Below are 13116 nucleotides of genomic sequence, written 5' to 3'. Positions count from 1 at the left end.
TGTAATGGTTAGCACTCTGGACTTTGAATCCTGTGATCTGAGTTCAAATCTCAGTGGAACCTGGGCACACATTTCGATTTTTCCATCTGCACTCACATCGACGATGCCCAATGTTTATGATGAAACAAGCAATTTAAAATCCACATAATATAAGACAAAAAAAGAGTTCAAGGATTCATGGAATACCATGGTCAAAGCTGTCAATCAAGTAGGATTAGCAAAAATTAAAATTGTTTATGTCACTCATTGTCAATGTCATACCAAGCAATCTCATTTTTCACATAACACTCTTTCCAAGTGGGTGAATCTGACAAGGATTTGAAGCCAAAATGGCTTCAGGAAGTGTTTTTGATTTTTCTCTAAGCCATCTTTTCTTGTGTTTTCCAGAATTTCCTAAAGTGCCTTATAAACATTTTTGGTGGTGTTTTTCTAAAAATTCTTTTCGGCGTCTTTTGAATGTGTTTTGTGGCTTTTTTTGTAGCACACAAAAGTCAATCAGGACCCTTTATAGGGTCTTTCGAACCTTACCCTTGACTTGTATTATAGGTATGGAGCTGTTCAAAGTGAAAAACAGCTGAAGATTGATATGGTAATTTCAGTTAACCGCTGGACATTTTTGGAAACTTGAGATGGTTAATAGATGCTCCAAAGCCTGATCAAATGAACATCAAGTCTTTTTTACTTGGAAATGATTATGTTCAGTCTTCTCAGCATTTTTGGATTATTTTTAAAGATGTTTTTGGAGCTGACTGACTCCAAATCCACATTATGAAGAGGGAAAAGCTTTAAACTGTGAATGGTTCCCATGGATGATGAATTTAAATCAGATTTTTGCATTTTACTGAGACCTTGTATTTTCTTTTCTTTTTCTGAGATGTCTTCCAGAGGGTTGATCACTGAGCTTGATCATGGAGCTATTAGAAAACGTGTGTGAAACTCATAACAACTTGACGTCTGAGTAGTCGTGGCCGAGTGGTTAAGGCGATGGACTAGAAAGCCATTGGGGTCTCACCGCGCAGGTTCAAATCCTGCCGACTACGTCTAGGTTTCAATAACTTTTTGACCTTTTACCTTTGTTGTTCAATTTGCATGTTTACTAGTCTATTCCCCATGACAGTGATCTGTGATGGAGCGAGTTTCTAGGACCAAACTGACTTTATCTTTGACTGTTCTTTAGATAATCTATTCTGGAGCAACATTACATGTGCGACTTGCCGCTAATCAAAAGAAGCACCGTGGGTGCCATCAGGTAAGAGGTTTTTCTCTTGATCTTGTCCAGCAGCCACAGACCGCTGTCCTGGCTAATGGACTGGGACATGCACTTTGATTTGCACAAACCTTAAATTATCTCTCAGATGAAGCCTTTTACCATGCAATGCTAATCTTAATCAACTACTGGATGAACAGTTTTCTAACAGTATAAGTTTTGCAATTTATTTTTTTCACACTTTTTCCAAGTAACAGATACAGCAATCTTTTTACTAGCCACTTTTCATCAACATTTCAAACTGTCCTAGCTGTGATATCGTGGAAATGTTGGTAAATTTGTGGAATGAAAGGTTATAAGATATCAATATACCATTGTGTATGATTGCAGATTTGCACTGCAGCTTTGGAGCCTGTTTTCGCCATCGTTCACGATTTCATATGCTTTATTCAGCACAACAAGCCACAGCCAAGAATGTGTCATGGTTGGTTCCATGGTGTAATGGTTAGCACTCTGGACTTTGAATCCAGTGATCTGAGTTGAAATCTCAGTAGAACCTGAGTACACATTTTGATTTTTCCATCTGCACTCAGATCGACGATGCCCAATGTTTATGATGAAACAAGCAATTTAAAATACACATAATAAAAGACAAAAAAAGAGTTCAAGGATTCATGGAATACCATGGTCAAAGCTGTCAATCAAGTAGGATTAGCAAAAATTAAAATTGTCTGTCACTCATTGTCTATGTCATACCAAGCAATCTCATACTCTGTGACTTGAGTCAATATTCACATAACACTCTTTCCAAGTGGGTGAATCTGACAAGGATTTGAAGCCAAAATGGCTTCAGGAAGTGTTTTTGATTTTTCTCTAAACCATCTTTTCTTGTTTTTTCCAGAATTTCCAAAAGTGCCTTATAAACATTTTTGGTGGTGTTTTTCTAAAAATTCTTTTCGGCGTCATTTGAATGTGTTTTGTGGCTTTTTTTGTAGCACACAAAAGTCAATCAGGACCCTTTATAGGGTCTTTCGAACCTTACCCTTGACTTGTATTATAGGTATGGAGTTGTTCAAAGTGAAAAACAGCTGAAGATTGATATGGTAATTTCAGTTAACCGCTGGACATTTTTGGAAACTTGAGATGGTTAATAGACGCTCCAAAACCTGATCAAATGAACATCAAGTCTTTTTTACTTGGAAATGATTATGTTCAGTCTTCTCAGCATTTTTGGATTATTTTTAAGGATGTTTTTGGAGCTGACTGACTCCAAATCCACATTATGAAGAGGGAAAAGCTTTAAACTGTGAATGGTTCCCATTGATGATGACTTTAAATCAGATTTTGCATTTTACTGAGACCTTGTATTTTCTTTTCATTTTCTGAGATGTCTTCCAGTGGGTTGATCACTGAGCTTGATCATGGTGCTATTAGAAAACATGTGTGAAACTCATAAAAGCTTGACGTCTGAGTAGTCGTGGCCGAGTGGTCTGAAATCCATTGGGGTCTCCCCGCGCAGGTTCAAATTCTGCTTTCTACGTCTATGTTTTAATAACTTTTTGACCTTTTATCTTTGTTGTTCAATTTGCATGTTTACTAGTCTATTCCCCATGACAGTGATCTGTGATGGAGCGAGTTTCTAGGACCAAACTGACTTTATCTTTGACTGTTCTTTAGATAATCTATTCTGGAGCAACATTACATGTGCGACTTGCCGCTAATCAAAAGAAGCACCGTGGGTGCCATCAGGTAAGAGGTTTTTCTCTTGATCTTGTCCAGCAGCCACAGACCGCTGTCCTGGCTAATGGACTGGGACATGCACTTTGATTTGCACAAACCTTAAATTATCTCTCAGATGAAGCCTTTTACCATGCAATGCTAATCTTTATCAACTACTGGATGAACAGTTTTCTAACAGTATAAGTTTTGCAATTTATTTTTTTCACACTTTTTCCAAGTAACAGATACAGCAATCTTTTTACTAGCCACTTTTCATCAACATTTCAAACTGTCCTAGCTGTGATATCGTGGAAATGTTGGTAAATTTGTGGAATGAAAGGTTATAAGATATCAATTTACCATTGTGTATGATTGCAGATTTGCACTGCAGCTTTGGAGCCTGTTTTCGCCATCGTTCACAATTTCATATGCTTTATTCAGCACAACAAGCCGCAGCCATGACTGTGTAATGGTTGGTTCCATGGTGTAATCGTTAGTACTCTGGACTTTGAATCCTGTGATCTGTATTCAAATCTCAGTGGAACCTGGGCACACATTTCGATTTTTCCATCTGCACTCAGATCGACGATGCCCAATGTTTATGATGAAACAAGCAATTTAAAATCCACATAATAAAAGACAAAAAAAGAGTTCAAGGATTCATGGAATACCATGGTCAATGCTGTCAATCAAGTAGGATTAGCAAAAATTAAAATTGTCTATGTCACTCATTGTCTATGTCATACCAAGCAATCTCATACTCTGTGACTTGAGTCAATATTCACATAACACTCTTTCCAAGTGGGTGAATCTGACAAGGATTTGAAGCCAAAATGGCTTCAGGAAGTGTTTTTGATTTTTCTCTAAGCCATCTTTTCTTGTGTTTTCCAGAATTTCCTAAAGTGCCTTATAAACATTTTTGGTGGTGTTTTTCTAAAAATTCTTTTCGGCGTCTTTTGAATGTGTTTTGTGGCTTTTTTTGTAGCACACAAAAGTCAATCAGGACCCTTTATAGGGTCTTTCGAACCTTACCCTTGACTTGTATTATAGGTATGGAGCTGTTCAAAGTGAAAAACAGCTGAAGATTGATATGGTAATTTCAGTTAACCGCTGGACATTTTTGGAAACTTGAGATGGTTAATAGATGCTCCAAAGCCTGATCAAATGAACATCAAGTCTTTTTTACTTGGAAATGATTATGTTCAGTCTTCTCAGCATTTTTGGATTATTTTTAAAGATGTTTTTGGAGCTGACTGACTCCAAATCCACATTATGAAGAGGGAAAAGCTTTAAACTGTGAATGGTTCCCATTGATGATGACTTTAAATCAGATTTTTGCATTTTACTGAGACCTTGTATTTTCTTTTCATTTTCTGAGATGTCTTCCAGAGGGTTGATCACTGAGCTTGATCATGGTGCTATTAGAAAACATGTGTGAAACTCATAACAGCTTGACGTCCGAGTAGTCGTGGCCGAGTGGTTAAGTCGATGGACTAGAAATCCATTGGGGTCTCCCCGCGCAGGTTCAAATCCTGCCGACTACGTCTATGTTTCAATAACTTTTTGACCTTTTATCTTTGTTGTTCAATTTGCATTTTTACTAGTCTATTCCCCATGACAGTGATCTGTGATGGAGCGAGTTTCTAGGACCAAACTGACTTTATCTTTGACTGTTCTTTAGATAATCTATTCTGGAGCAACATTACATGTGCGACTTGCCGCTAATCAAAAGAAGCACCGTGGGTGCCATCAGGTAAGAGGTTTTTCTCTTGATCTTGTCCAGCAGCCACAGACCGCTGTCCTGGCTAATGGACTGGGACATGCACTTTGATTTGCACAAACCTTAAATTATCTCTCAGATGAAGCCTTTTACCATGCAATGCTAATCTCTATCAACTACTGGATGAACAGTTTTCTAACAGTATAAGTTTTGCAATTTATTTTTTTCACACTTTTTCCAAGTAACAGATACAGCAATCTTTTTACTAGCCACTTTTCATCAACATTTCAAACTGTCCTAGCTGTGATATCGTGGAAATGTTGGTAAATTTGTGGAATGAAAGGTTATAAGATATCAATTTACCATTGTGTATGATTGCAGATTTGCACTGCAGCTTTGGAGCCTGTTTTCGCCATCGTTCACGATTTCATATGCTTTATTCAGCACAACAAGCCGCAGCCAAGAATGTGTCATGGTTGGTTCCATGGTGTAATGGTTAGCACTCTGGACTTTGAATCCAGTGATCTGAGTTGAAATCTCAGTAGAACCTGAGCACACATTTTGATTTTTCCATCTGCACTCAGATCGACGATGCCCAATGTTTATGATGAAACAAGCAATTTAAAATACACATAATAAAAGACAAAAAAAGAGTTCAAGGATTCATGGAATACCATGGTCAAAGCTGTCAATCAAGTAGGATTAGCAAAAATTAAAATTGTCTGTCACTCATTGTCTATGTCATACCAAGCGATCTCATACTCTGTGACTTGAGTCAATATTCACATAACACTCTTTCCAAGTGGGTGAATCTGACAAGGATTTGAAGCCAAAATGGCTTCAGGAAGTGTTTTTGATTTTTCTCTAAGCCATCTTTTCTTGTTTTTTCCAGAATTTCCTAAAGTGCCTTATAAACATGTTTGGTGGTGTTTTTCTAAAAATTCTTTTTGGCGTCATTTGAATGTGTTTTGTGGCTTTTTTTGTAACAAACAAAAGTCAATCAGGACCCTTTATAGGGTCTTTCGAACCTTACCCTTGAGTTGTATTATAGGTATGGAGCTGTTCAAAGTGAAAAACAGCTGAAGATTGATATGGTAATTTCAGTTAACCGCTGGACATTTTTGGAAACTTGAGATGGTTAATAGACGCTCCAAAACCTGATCAAATGAACATCAAGTCTTTTTTACTTGGAAATGATTATGTTCAGTCTTCTCAGCATTTTTGGATTATTTTTAAGGATGTTTTTGGAGCTGACTGACTCCAAATCCACATTATGAAGAGGGAAAAGCTTTAAACTGTGAATGGTTCCCATTGATGATGACTTTAAATCAGATTTTGCATTTTACTGAGACCTTGTATTTTCTTTTCATTTTCTGAGATGTCTTCCAGTGGGTTGATCACTGAGCTTGATCATGGTGCTATTAGAAAACATGTGTGAAACTCATAAAAGCTTGACGTCTGAGTAGTCGTGGCCGAGTGGTCTGAAATCCATTGGGGTCTCCCCGCGCAGGTTCAAATTCTGCTGTCTATGTTTTAATAACTTTTTGACCTTTTATCTTTGTTGTTCAATTTGCATGTTTACTAGTCTATTCCCCATGACAGTGATCTGTGATGGAGCGAGTTTCTAGGACCAAACTGACTTTATCTTTGACTGTTCTTTAGATAATCTATTCTGGAGCAACATTACATGTGCGACTTGCCGCTAATCAAAAGAAGCACCGTGGGTGCCATCAGGTAAGAGGTTTTTCTCTTGATCTTGTCCAGCAGCCACAGACCGCTGTCCTGGCTAATGGACTGGGACATGCACTTTGATTTGCACAAACCTTAAATTATCTCTCAGATGAAGCCTTTTACCATGCAATGCTAATCTTTATCAACTACTGGATGAACAGTTTTCTAACAGTATAAGTTTTGCAATTTATTTTTTTCACACTTTTTCCAAGTAACAGATACAGCAATCTTTTTACTAGCCACTTTTCATCAACATTTCAAACTGTCCTAGCTGTGATATCGTGGAAATGTTGGTAAATTTGTGGAATGAAAGGTTATAAGATATCAATTTACCATTGTGTATGATTGCAGATTTGCACTGCAGCTTTGGAGCCTGTTTGCGCCATCGTTCACGATTTCATATGCTTTATTCTGCACATCAGGCTGCAGCCATGACTGTGTAATGGTTAGCACTCTGGACTTTGTAATTCTGTGATCTGAGTTCAAATCTCAGTGGAACCTGGGCACACATTTCGATTTTTCCATCTGCACTCAGATCGACGATGCCCAATGTTTATGATGAAACAAGCAATTTAAAATCCACATAATAAAAGACAAAAAAAGAGTTCAAGGATTCATGGAATACCATGGTCAAAGCTGTCAATCAAGTAGGATTAGCAAAAATTAAAATTGTTTATGTCACTCATTGTCAATGTCATACCAAGCAATCTCATTATTCACATAACACTCTTTCCAAGTGGGTGAATCTGACAAGGATTTGAAGCCAAAATGGCTTCAGGAAGTGTTTTTGATTTTTCTCTAAGCCATCTTTTCTTGTGTTTTCCAGAATTTCCTAAAGTGCCTTATAAACATTTTTGGTGGTGTTTTTCTAAAAATTCTTTTCGGCGTCTTTTGAATGTGTTTTGTGGCTTTTTTTGTAGCACACAAAAGTCAATCAGGACCCTTTATAGGGTCTTTCGAACCTTACCCTTGACTTGTATTATAGGTATGGAGCTGTTCAAAGTGAAAAACAGCTGAAGATTGATATGGTAATTTCAGTTAACCGCTGGACATTTTTGGAAACTTGAGATGGTTAATAGACGCTCCAAAGCCTGATCAAATGAACATCAAGTCTTTTTTACTTGGAAATGATTATGTTCAGTCTTCTCAGCATTTTTGGATTATTTTTAAAGATGTTTTTGGAGCTGACTGACTCCAAATCCACATTATGAAGAGGGAAAAGCTTTAAACTGTGAATGGTTCCCATGGATGATGAATTTAAATCAGATTTTTGCATTTTACTGAGACCTTGTATTTTCTTTTCTTTTTCTGAGATGTCTTCCAGAGGGTTGATCACTGAGCTTGATCATGGAGCTATTAGAAAACGTGTGTGAAACTCATAACAGCTTGACGTCTGAGTAGTCGTGGCCGAGTGGTTAAGGCGATGGACTAGAAAGCCATTGGGGTCTCACCGCGCATGTTCAAATCCTGCCGACTACGTCTATGTTTCAATAACTTTTTGACCTTTTACCTTTGTTGTTCAATTTGCATGTTTACTAGTCTATTCCCCATGACAGTGATATGTGATGGAGCGAGTTTCTAGGACCAAACTGACTTTATCTTTGACTGTTCTTTAGATAATCTATTCTGGAGCAACATTACATGTGCGACTTGCCGCTAATCAAAAGAAGCACCGTGGGTGCCATCAGGTAAGAGGTTTTTCTCTTGATCTTGTCCAGCAGCCACAGACCGCTGTCCTGGCTAATGGACTGGGACATGCACTTTGATTTGCACAAACCTTAAATTATCTCTCAGATGAAGCCTTTTACCATGCAATGCTAATCTTTATCAACTACTGGATGAACAGTTTTCTAACAGTATAAGTTTTGCAATTTATTTTTTTCACACTTTTTCCAAGTAACAGATACAGCAATCTTTTTACTAGCCACTTTTCATCAACATTTCAAACTGTCCTAGCTGTGATATCGTGGAAATGTTGGTAAATTTGTGGAATGAAAGGTTATAAGATATCAATTTACCATTGTGTATGATTGCAGATTTGCACTGCAGCTTTGGAGCCTGTTTTCGCCATCGTTCACAATTTCATATGCTTTATTCAGCACAACAAGCCGCAGCCATGACTGTGTAATGGTTGGTTCCATGGTGTAATGGTTAGCACTCTGGACTTTGAATCCTGTGATCTGAATTCAAATCTCAGTGGAACCTGGGCACACATTTCGATTTTTCCATCTGCACTCAGATCGACGATGCCCAATGTTTATGATGAAACAAGCAATTTAAAATCCACATAATAAAAGACAAAAAAAGAGTTCAAGGATTCATGGAATAGCATGGTCAAAGCTGTCAATCAAGTAGCATTAGCAAAAATTAAAATTGTCTATGTCACTCATTGTCTATGTCATACCAAGCAATCTCATACTCTGTGACTTGAGTCAATATTCACATAACACTCTTTCCAAGTGGGTGAATCTGACAAGGATTTGAAGCCAAAATGGCTTCAGGAAGTGTTTTTGATTTTTCTCTAAGCCATCTTTTCTTGTGTTTTCCAGAATTTCCTAAAGTGCCTTATAAACATTTTTGGTGGTGTTTTTCTAAAAATTCTTTTCGGCGTCTTTTGAATGTGTTTTGTGGCTTTTTTTGTAGCACACAAAAGTCAATCAGGACCCTTTATAGGGTCTTTCGAACCTTACCCTTGACTTGTATTATAGGTATGGAGCTGTTCAAAGTGAAAAACAGCTGAAGATTGATATGGTAATTTCAGTTAACCGCTGGACATTTTTGGAAACTTGAGATGGTTAATAGATGCTCCAAAGCCTGATCAAATGAACATCAAGTCTTTTTTACTTGGAAATGATTATGTTCAGTCTTCTCAGCATTTTTGGATTATTTTTAAAGATGTTTTTGGAGCTGACTGACTCCAAATCCACATTATGAAGAGGGAAAAGCTTTAAACTGTGAATGGTTCCCATTGATGATGACTTTAAATCAGATTTTTGCATTTTACTGAGACCTTGTATTTTCTTTTCATTTTCTGAGATGTCTTCCAGAGGGTTGATCACTGAGCTTGATCATGGTGCTATTAGAAAACATGTGTGAAACTCATAACAGCTTGACGTCCGAGTAGTCGTGGCCGAGTGGTTAAGGCGATGGACTTGAAATCCATTGGGGTCTCCCCGCGCAGGTTCAAATCCTGCTGACTACGTCTATGTTTCAATAACTTTTTGACCTTTTATCTTTGTTGTTCAATTTGCATGTTTACTAGTCTATTCCCCATGACAGTGTTCTGTGATGGAGCGAGTTTCTAGGACCAAACTGACTTTATCTTTGACTGTTCTTTAGATAATCTATTCTGGAGCAACATTACATGTGCGACTTGCCGCTAATCAAAAGAAGCACCGTGGGTGCCATCAGGTAAGAGGTTTTTCTCTTGATCTTGTCCAGCAGCCACAGACCGCTGTCCTGGCTAATGGACTGGGACATGCACTTTGATTTGCACAAACCTTAAATTATCTCTCAGATGAAGCCTTTTACCATGCAATGCTAATCTCTATCAACTACTGGATGAACAATTTTCTAACAGTATAAGTTTTGCAATTTATTTTTTTCACACTTTTTCCAAGTAACAGATACAGCAATCTTTTTACTAGCCACTTTTCATCAACATTTCAAACTGTCCTAGCTGTGATATCGTGGAAATGTTGGTAAATTTGTGGAATGAAAGGTTATAAGATATCAATTTACCATTGTGTATGATTGCAGATTTGCACTGCAGCTTTGGAGCCTGTTTTCGCCATCGTTCACGATTTCATATGCTTTATTCAGCACAACAAGCCGCAGCCAAAAATGTGTCATGGTTGGTTCCATGGTGTAATGGTTAGCACTCTGGACTTTGAATCCAGTGATCTGAGTTGAAATCTCAGTAGAACCTGGGCACACATTTCGATTTTTCCATCTGCACTCAGATCGACGATGCCCAATGTTTATGATGAAACAAGCAATTTAAAATCCACATAATAAAAGACAAAAAAAGAGTTCAAGGATTCATGGAATACCATGGTCAAAGCTGTCAATCAAGTAGGATTAGCAAAAATTAAAATTGTCTATGTCACTCATTGTCTATGTCATACCAAGCAATCTCATACTCTGTGACTTGAGTCAATATTCACATAACACCCTTTACAAGTGGGTGAATCTGACAAGGATTTGAAGCCAAAATGGCTTCAGGAAGTTTTTTTGATTTTTCTCTAAGCCATCTTTTCTTGTGTTTTCCAGAATTTCCTAAAGTGCCTTATAAACATTTTTGGTGGTGTTTTTCTAAAAATTCTTTTCGGCGTCTTTTGAATGTGTTTTGTGGCTTTTTTTGTAGCACACAAAAGTCTATCAGGACCCTTTATAGGGTCTTTCGAACCTTACCGTTGACTTGTATTATAGGTATGGAGCTGTTCAAAGTAAAAAACAGCTGAAGATTGATATGGTAATTTCAGTTAACGGCTGGACATTTTTGGAAACTTGAGATGGTTAATAGACGCTCCAAAGCCTGATCAAATGAACATCAAGTCTTTTTTACTTGGAAATGATTATGTTCAGTCTTCTCAGCATTTTTGGATTATTTTTAAAGATGTTTTTGGAGCTGACTAACTCCAAATCCACATTATGAAGAGGGAAAAGCTTTAAACTGTGAATGGTTCCCATTGATGATGACTTTAAATCAGATTTTTGCATTTTACTGAGACCTTGTATTTTCTTTTCATTTTCTGAGATGTCTTCCAGAGGGTTGATCACTGAGCTTGATCATGGTGCTATTAGAAAACATGTGTGAAACTCATAACAGCTTGACGTCTGAGTAGTCGTGGCCGAGTGATTAAGGCGATGGACTAGAAAAACATTGGGGTCTCTCCGCGCAGGTTCAAATCCTGCCGACTACGTCTATGTTTCAATAACTTTTTGACCTTTTATCTTTGTTGTTCAATTTGCATGTTTACTAGTCTATTCCCCATGACAGTGATCTGTGATGGAGCGAGTTTCTAGGACCAAACTGACTTTATCTTTGACTGTTCTTTAGATAATCTATTCTGGAGCAACATTACATGTGCGACTTGCTGCTAATCAAAAGAAGCACCGTGGGTGCCATCAGGTAAGAGGTTTTTCTCTTGATCTTGTCCAGCAGCCACAGACCGCTGTCCTGGCTAATGGACTGGGACATGCACTTTGATTTGCACAAACCTTAAATTATCTCTCAGATGAAGCCTTTTACCATGCAATGCTAATCTTTATCAACTACTGGATGAACAGTTTTCTAACAGTATAAGTTTTGCAATTTATTTTTTTCACACTTTTTCCAAGTAACAGATACAGCAATCTTTTTACTAGCCACTTTTCATCAACATTTCAAACTGTCCTAGCTGTGATATCGTGGAAATGTTGGTTCCATGGTGTAATGGTTAGCACTCTGGACTTTCAATCCTGTGATCTGAGTTCAAATTTCAGTGGAACCTGGGCACACATTTCGTTTTTTCCATCTGCACTCAGATCGACGATGCCCAATGTTTATGATGAAACAAGCAATTTAAAATCCACATAATAAAAGACAAAAAAAGAGTTCAAGGATTCATGGAATACCATGGTCAAAGCTGTCAATCAAGTAGGATTAGCAAAAATTAAAATTGTCTATGTCATACCAAGCAATCTCATACTCTGTGACTTGAGTCAATATTCACATAACACTCTTTCCAAGTGGGTGAATCTGACAAGGATTTGAAGCCAAAATGGCTTCAGGAAGTGTTTTTGATTTTTCTCTAAGCCATCTTTTCTTGTGTTTTCCAGAATTTCCTAAAGTGCCTTATAAACATTTTTGGTGGTGTTTTTCTAAAAATTTTTTTGGGCGTCTTTTGAATGTGTTTTGTGGCTTTTTTTGTAGCACACAAAAGTCAATCAGGACCCTTTATAGGGTCTTTCGAACCTTACCGTTGACTTTTATTATAGGTATGGAGCTGTTCAAAGTGAAAAACAGCTGAAGATTGATATGGTAATTTCAGTTAACCGCTGGACATTTTTGGAAACTTGAGATGGTTAATAGACACTCCAAAGCCTGATCAAATGAACATCAAGTCTTTTTTACTTGGAAATGATTATGTTCAGTCTTCTCAGCATTTTTGGATTATTTTTAAGGATGTTTTTGGAGCTGACTGACTCCAAATCCACATTATGAAGAGGGAAAAGCTTTAAACTGTGAATGGTTCCCATTGATGATGACTAGTGTTGAGCATTCCGATACCGCAAGTATCGGGTATCGGCCGATACTTGCTGTATCGGAATTCCGATACCGACTTCCGATATTTTTTCAATATCGGAATTCGGCATCGGAATCGGAAGTTCCAAGTTGATTGACAGCCTGACGTCATCATGATGCGCGGTGTGTGCGCATCATGATGCGCCGTCATTTCGGGCCTTCCGGGGGTCTCTGCCGGCCTGCCGTGGGGCTGTGTGGACTGCCCGGGGTCTGTACCGGCCTGCCGGGGGGCTGTGCCGGCCTGCCGGTGGTCTGTGCACCCTGTGGGGGTCTGTACCGGCCTGCCGGGGGGCTGTGCCGGCCTGCCGGTGGTCTGTGCACCCTGTGGGGGTCTGTACCGGCCTGCCGGGGGGCTGTGCTGGCCTGCCGGTGGTCTGTGCACCCTGTGAGGGTCTGTACCGGCCTGCCGGGGGGCTGTGCCGGCCTGCCGGGGGGCTGTGCTGATGTCCG

General features: G+C 38.5%; 6 non-coding genes across 6 annotated transcripts; all 6 read left to right on the top strand.

Moving 5' to 3' along the window:
* The first annotated feature begins 1694 nt into the window (after window positions 1–1694).
* Window positions 1695–1766, top strand: TRNAQ-UUG (transfer RNA glutamine (anticodon UUG)). The gene has a single exon. It is a non-coding gene; the product is annotated as a tRNA-Gln (tRNA).
* Window positions 1767–4388: 2622 nt separating this feature from the next.
* TRNAS-AGA (transfer RNA serine (anticodon AGA)) lies at window positions 4389–4470 on the top strand. The gene has a single exon. It is a non-coding gene; the product is annotated as a tRNA-Ser (tRNA).
* A 654-nt stretch (window positions 4471–5124) lies between these two features.
* TRNAQ-UUG (transfer RNA glutamine (anticodon UUG)) lies at window positions 5125–5196 on the top strand. Its single transcript has one exon. It is a non-coding gene; the product is annotated as a tRNA-Gln (tRNA).
* Window positions 5197–9497: 4301 nt separating this feature from the next.
* Window positions 9498–9579, top strand: TRNAS-UGA (transfer RNA serine (anticodon UGA)). The gene has a single exon. It is a non-coding gene; the product is annotated as a tRNA-Ser (tRNA).
* A 654-nt stretch (window positions 9580–10233) lies between these two features.
* TRNAQ-UUG (transfer RNA glutamine (anticodon UUG)) lies at window positions 10234–10305 on the top strand. The gene has a single exon. It is a non-coding gene; the product is annotated as a tRNA-Gln (tRNA).
* A 1495-nt stretch (window positions 10306–11800) lies between these two features.
* On the top strand, window positions 11801–11872 carry TRNAE-UUC (transfer RNA glutamic acid (anticodon UUC)). Its single transcript has one exon. It is a non-coding gene; the product is annotated as a tRNA-Glu (tRNA).
* Window positions 11873–13116: the final 1244 nt, after the last annotated feature.

Source organism: Dendrobates tinctorius, unplaced genomic scaffold, assembly GCF_039654945.1.
Source record: "Dendrobates tinctorius isolate UK_male_01 unplaced genomic scaffold, ASM3965494v1 ptg000462l, whole genome shotgun sequence".
Lineage (NCBI taxonomy): Eukaryota > Metazoa > Chordata > Amphibia > Anura > Dendrobatidae > Dendrobates > Dendrobates tinctorius.
The sequence above is the reverse complement of the archived record's forward strand: the minus strand, read 5'-3'. Positions and strand labels throughout refer to the sequence as shown.